Consider the following 7,553-nt stretch of genomic DNA (forward strand, 5'->3'; position numbering starts at 1 on the left):
CCAATTATTACATAAGATTATAGTAATAAAGATTAGACTAGACCAAAACGGTCTAACCTAATAAAAATTACTACTACCTCTGCACTTCTATTTTCACCTCATTTCAATAAAATACTCGTCACATATATTAGAGAAATGGGGTGAAAATAATTGTTACAATTGATACCGTGAAAACAACCTAGGTGATCAATAAAGTGTCCGGTAATTTCAAATTCAATTACCCTGTTTCATTGACACTTTACCTGATTCTCAATTACAACAATTAAATTATATGAATTGAAAAGGGATGTGATTAATTTACCTTAAATTGCTGTCATAATTTTTGTATTTTCTATAAAGGAAAACAGTGAAAATATGTGAGTTTGAGAAGTGTGTTATCTGAACGATTTGAGAACTATGGTGGTAGCAGCGTTTGATTTGATTTTTTTCTTTGAAATTAGTTGTTTATTGTAGAGGGGCAAGTTTGTGGTTGTGTAATTTTAAAAAAGGCAATTTCGTAAATTAGTTAGGCGATAAAAAGAAAAAGTGAATCATTTAAGGTTTGGGATGGTCCCGTCTTTTTGAAGATATGATTGCATTAAGTATAGACAAGATTTTTGATGGAAAAAACAAAATGACAATCGATCAGGAGGACATAGATAAGTAACGAGGAAGAGATAGAACGGAGTTCCGATTTAGATTAAAGGCAAAGAAATGCTTAAATCAAGGTCCACCGAAGGTATGGCTTTAAAGCTAGAGATAAGACGGCTAACGAAATAACACTGGAGGGAGAAAGTTCTAGCAGCGGCAAGCAACAACTTCTCAGCCCCCTAACCTTCCCAGAATCCTTTAATTTTACTAAGCGCTGGACGAAGATCGGAGATCGCCTGAACAACATATACGGATCCCCTCTATCCCCTTTTTCATTACTAATGAAAGATGTTTTTGTATCTTAGTGTTGAAGTTGATACTTTAGTAAATGGTGTGATTATGGTCCCTTGTTGAAACTTCTTCAACTATAATTTCACATAACTCATACGGTTTACTATAAATAAGTGAGATAAATATAATTGCAATGAAAGTGTTTCTATGACTAATCTTGCCAGTTTTATCGTTGTCGATAATTTTGGTCTAGTTGTTTTTTTATTGTGTTGAGCACTTTCAACATAAATAATATCTTATAAGAGAGCCCACAACATAGCCATGAAGTCACTAGTCATATGACTAATTGACTCTGATAGGAGTGAGAAAGCGAGTTCCACTTATTTACCTTCACGTATACTATCATTCCGTTTATGCGCATTTCGTTAATTTTGCAAAGCAAGAAATATCTAGGCGTAGGTCGGTTTTACATATAATCCAATTATTACATAAGATTATAGTAATGAAGATTAGATTAGACCAAAACGCTCTAGCCTAATAAAAATTACTACTACCTCTGCACATCTGTTTTCACCCATTATACAATTAAATATTCGTCACATATATTTGAGAAATGGGGTGAAAATAATTGTTATAATTGATCCGTGAGAACAACCTATGTGATCAATGAAAGTGTCCGGTAGTTTCAAATTCAATTACTCTGTTTCATTGACACTTTACCTAATTCCCAGTTACAACAATTAAATTATATGAATTGAAAATGGATGTGATTAATTTACCTTAAATTATCGTCGTAATTTTTGTCTTTGTTCTAAAGGAAAACGGTAAAAAAAATGTGAATTTGAGATGTGTGCTATTCGAACGATTTGAGAACTATGGTGGTAGCTGCGTTTAATTTGATTTTGTTTTTTTGAAATTGGTTATTTGTTGTAGAAGGGCAAGTTTTTGATTGTTTAATTTTAAAAGGGCAAATTCATAAATTTCTCGGGCGACAAAAAGAAAAAGTGAATCATTTAAGGTTGTGATGGTCCCGTCTTTCTAAAGATATGATAGCTCTAAGTTTAGACATGATTTTTGATGGAAAAAACAAAATGACAATCGATCAGGGGGACACATATAATAATGTTTTTGTAGCTCAGTGTTGAAGTTGATACTTTAGTATATGGTGTGATTATGGTCCTTGTTGAAATTTCTCCAACTGTAATTTCGTATAACTCATAAGGCTTACTAAAAATAAGTGAGACAAAGCCAATTGCAATGAAAGTGTTTCTATGATTAATCTTGCTATTTTTATCATTGTCGACAATTTTGGTCTCCTTGTCTTTATAATGTGTTGAGGACTTTCAACAAACTAATTATGCTTTTTATGGGCATTTCGTTAATTTTGCAAAGCAAGAAATATCTAGGCGTGGGTCGGTTTTATATGTAATCTAATGATTACATATGATTATAGTAATAAAGATTAGATTAGACCAAAACGTTCTAACCTAATAAAATGACTACTATCTCCGCCTATATGTTTCATCCCATTTCAATAAAATACTGTCACATATGTTAGAGAAATGGGGTGAAAATAATTGTTACAATTGATCCGTCAGAACAGCCAAAGTGATCAATGAAAGTGTTCGGTAATTTCAAATTCAATTACCCTGTTTCATTGAGAACCTAATTCCTAATTAAAACAATTAAATTATATGAATTGAAAAGGGATTTGATTAATTACCCTGTTTCATTGATACTAAGGGCATCAAAAATAGAGGTTTGTCAACAAAGGTTTGTCTAATTGTTAGAGGTTTGTTGACAAACCTCTCTATTGTTGGAAATGGGGGTTGAAGTTCATAAATGAGAATGGTTACAATTTTGTATACAAGTTTGTGTTTTTGGTTGTGAGTGATAGTGGACCCTATGTAGTATACTTTTATGAGGTTTGTCTATATTTAAGAGGTTTGTCTATTATTGTATTGAGGTTTGTTGTTAAAGAGGTTTGTGTGTTGAGTGATGTGGCATTAGACAAACCTCATTTGGGGTTTGTCTATTGCTAATGCCCTTAGTATATGGTGTGATCATGGTCCCTTGTTGAAATTTCTCCAAATACAGCTTCACATAACTCATATGCTTACTACAAATAATTGAGACAAAAATAATTGCACTGAAAATGTTATGAAACTTCGAAGACTATTTTTTCCATTTTTATCGGTTTTATATATAAACCAATTATTACGTACATCAAATTATAGTACTAATAAAGATTATATTAGAACTCCAACCTAATAAAAATTAGGGTTATTTGATGTGATTAATCTAACCTCTGTCCCCTCTTCCCAAATTACCCCAATCTATACTTATCTCATATTAATCTCATCTTTACACTCATTTTTCTCGTATTTAACCAGGCTAAAATTTTACCTGTTGTAACAGGTAAAATTATTAACTAACAGGTTTTTTTTACTTGAGAAGTTAATTCTTCATCTCCCTCTATTAACCTTCTTCCCCTTTCTTCCCTTTCTTCTTACTTCCTGGATTTCTCCTAGCATCATCTTAGGAAATAAGTAAATAACCATTGAACAACTATTCAAAAAACTTCATATACACTCAAAATGAAGCGCTCAATGTTAAGCATTCAAAATACAAAAACTCATACGCCAGATTGATGATTTTATCTTATTCCATCAAATTTGAAACCCAAATTCTATATCATCAATTCATTACATATTTCAAGTTTGGGTAATTTTCTGCATCACCTCTGTTGCCACCAAAAACGCGCTGCTTCTCCACCGTCCCACACCTATTTTACGATTTCCTTGCTTCCTTTCGCACAATTAGTAGCTGTAGCAACCCGGATTTTCACAGGACTTAACTAAACTAATGGCAGAAAAATTAACTAAGTCTAATAAACAATTTATGTCGAAATCCGGATCGCTATGGATCACTTATACATGGTTAATTAAATTAGTCGTGATACAAATTACAAAACAACTACTTAGACCATATTAAAATCTCTTTTGGATTCCTATAGTGCCCATAAAGATGCATCTCCTAATCAACTTGGTACCTAAAAAAAAAATATAACAACAACACGCTGAGCGCGAGGCCGCGAGCAACCTAACCGTTCTATTAACATCCCTAATAATTCAAAAACAGACACGCGAATTAGATCAATAATGCGTAAACAAGAGTCACATAATACAGGTAACACATAAATTTATATTTTAGTTTGCTTAATCATGTGGGTCGATAGAACAAATAAAATAAAATTCGGTGGTAGACATTTGAGTTTAAAAATCATTTTTCACATAGGCATCCAATATACACACGAGTCGTGGCACCGTAGTGTATAAATATACATGCCCGGCTTACATCTCATCTGACATGCACAATTATCCAGCATACTCGTAGACCGTGCCAATCCTAAGATGGTTTACATCGCACACCAAAGGCGCGACAGGGCCGGACTCCTTAGTATAAATTAACTTACTTATCTGATAGCATAAAGGAGTGAACTGTAAGTGACCTGATAGTCCACAAGTTACGACACCTCGCACACCTGGCCATAAAGATCGCGAATGTGCACACTAGCATAAAGCATAGTGTTGGTGATATCTAAAGGAAGTACAAGACTGATCAAGTCCCTGTCTATGAATGGCCAAACACTCGCTACTCTCAGAACACCAACGAATGCTCCCAGCTAATCCGGAAAGACATATCATGTGCCCTTCGTACACCGATCGACACATCTCATTAGACAACTCCATCAAGAAGTTGGTTGTTCTATAATCGAAGGCCCCATAAAGAACACCTCTCGAGCTATCCCGTATACTAAGACTCCTATGTATCATTGTAGCACAGTCTCCCATATAACTACACGTAACTATCACATTTCATTTCTTACCTCGTGTGACGGTGTCACGATACGGATCATTAGAATAGACTGATGGTAATTGAATGTGGGAATGGTGGTTGTTGTCGTGACAGTACGGTGGTGCAAGTGTGTGCGGCGGATTAGAGGGACGAATGGTGGCAATCGGGAATGGTGATGATGAATGGTGTAGGCGTGAATGGTGGTAGTAATGGTGTAGTGTTGTACGCTATGGCGTATCGATATCGGGTTTGTTTTATCATATAAAGATTTATTTTTTTACTGGGACAACGTAAGTAAAGGGCATTTAGGTGACCATCTTAGTTTCGGTATCATGTCGGACTCTTATGGTGATTTAAAGGATATGAAGATGATGATGGGTGACGATGGTGATGGTCTTATTTATAGGGCGAGGAAATTAACAACGATGACAATTGAATAGTGACATGATAAATAGGGTGTAAATGAGTAAAAGAGAATGTTTGTTCTTTGCAGTGAGTGAACATGGAAGAAGTTGGATAGTTGGAGAAGTAACCAGTCCACTTGCACATAATAACAAGCTACCACTTGCATTCTATGGGAGTTTGGGCGGTAAAACTGAACATATTAATAAACGTTTGTAATAATGGGTTCGAAATCGTCTGTAAAGTAAAAATGGCGGTTAATAAATTATCCTTGGTTAAAAATTCCGATAGTGTTAAATGTCCCGTGCCGAGTTTGAAAATCGTAACGTATTTCATAAATGATGAATAAAATAAATTTGAAATTTAATCGGGCCAGTTTGAAGCGGAAATAATTATAAATTATGACATTATGTCGAAAAGTAAAGTGTGGTAAAATTTCTAGACGAAGTTAGAAATTTGATTTTCACAATCATCCAACTCTATTGGTATGAAAATACATATAATTAATATTATTTTAGTGCGTTAAAATATTAATCGGATTTAAAGTTTATTTTTAAAATTTAGTAGAATTGTTTAAAACATTGGAAAAAAATTCATTATCAAATTTTATTGAACTAAAGTAAATAGAAATCGTGATTAATTAACAACGAGTGTTACAGACATACCCCCTTAGAAAACGTTTCGTCCTCAAAACTTGTAGATAGGACTGAGATAAAAAGGTTTGACATTGTGGAATTTCTTAAGCTGCGAAAAAAAAAACAGACCGGCTTAAGAAAATCGAGCTCCTTACATTCGTAAGGGTGAGGCTGAGCGAAATGGGCTCGAAGGTTTTCACTTGTTATGGCATTTCTGAGGTTTCCTATCCTCAAAATTTCCACCATCGGAAAGGCTTTTAATATGTACAGATTAGTTAGCGTCTAGTTTCCTTCATTACTATTTCCAACGGACACCTATCCTACTCCAAACCATTTCCAACGGCTCTGCTACAGTAACTTTCCACTTTTATAAAAAAATCAATTTCCTAACATCATACTTACTACATCATTCTTATTTCTTCATAACCTCAAAATCTCAAATGAATTGGACTCCATCAACTTCCGACGGGGCTAATCCACCCGACGAGCTACACGAGTCCATTAAGAAGTCTCTCAACGAGTTGAAGAATTTGTTTAGTCTGCTAATGGTCGTATTGGTTGTTATGTATGCTTTCTTTGTAATGTTATTCGTCCATCTATGCTAAATGGTTGTAATAATCCTCAATAAATAAAATGATGGATCGTTATTAATATAGGTCTCTAATCCTCGATACTTGTACCCCTATACTTATTATTCGAATATGGGTAAGGGATCATATCACTCATATCCTTAATGAATTTAGCGAATAAATTCTTAACTCAAATTTGTAGCACCTTAATCGTGATTATTATTTCACTAAACACCCATATATTATCAACTATCTCCGAATTGCTCATAACTCCCAGTAATATTTGTAGATACCTCGTTTCTGCACCTCCCGCCAAACACCCAGTGATGATTGGGCCACATGTTTAACATATGTCACGATTTTATGACGTTTCGTAAATCGGTTAATAAAAGATAACTCATACACTTGTGTCTACCCCATGGTTGTCTTCTAGGTGTCATTACGGTCGTTTTGGCAGTAATTAGAGTACATTTGGAGTCCGAGTCAAAAAACCGTCTTCATTTCCTAAAATCGCCAAATCCCGAGTCAAGAGCAATGCGCTTGTCTACCTAAGGTTAGGATGTCATAAAATTTTGATATTATATCTCATTTTGAGTCTCATGTCACTTCATTAGGCTAAACTTAAAGTTTACATTACAAAATGTCCATTTCATTTAGCTAAAATGATAACCCGACCTTTAGGCCCATTTTACGAAATGATAACGACTTTTTTGGGTCAGGCCTATTTTACAGAAAGTTCTAGATCTTTCTCTTAGCTTTTCAACGCCACCGAAATCACCTTATTCCGAGTCTTCTAGAAAAAGTTATGTCTAAAATACGACAGGCTGTCAAACGTGTTTTCTCTCACAGAAGGAAGCTACCCGAGGAAGGACGCAGCAAGTGTTGCGCCTCTTCTAAGGGATACAACACCTGTTGCGCCTTTTCTCAAGGTTTTCTTTTTGTCCAAGTTTCCGTGTTTTAACCTAAGTCGGTTGTTTCCGGATCTTTCCTTCCGTATCCTACTCTTACCATAATTCCTCCGTGTGATTAGTATAAATAGGGACCTTCGTTTCTCATATTTCTCACGCGAGTGTCCGCCCTTCTCTTCTCCCTTTGCATTCTAAGACCGTGATCTAAGCTTATTGACGTCTACGTGATTGATTAATCGACCACGTAATCTCGGATCCTTCTGAGTACCAGTCATGTTTGCACGACCAATTTGATCACTACACCATAATAAATAATTCAA

This window comes from Silene latifolia, chromosome 3 (assembly GCF_048544455.1).
Source record: "Silene latifolia isolate original U9 population chromosome 3, ASM4854445v1, whole genome shotgun sequence".
Lineage (NCBI taxonomy): Eukaryota > Viridiplantae > Streptophyta > Magnoliopsida > Caryophyllales > Caryophyllaceae > Silene > Silene latifolia.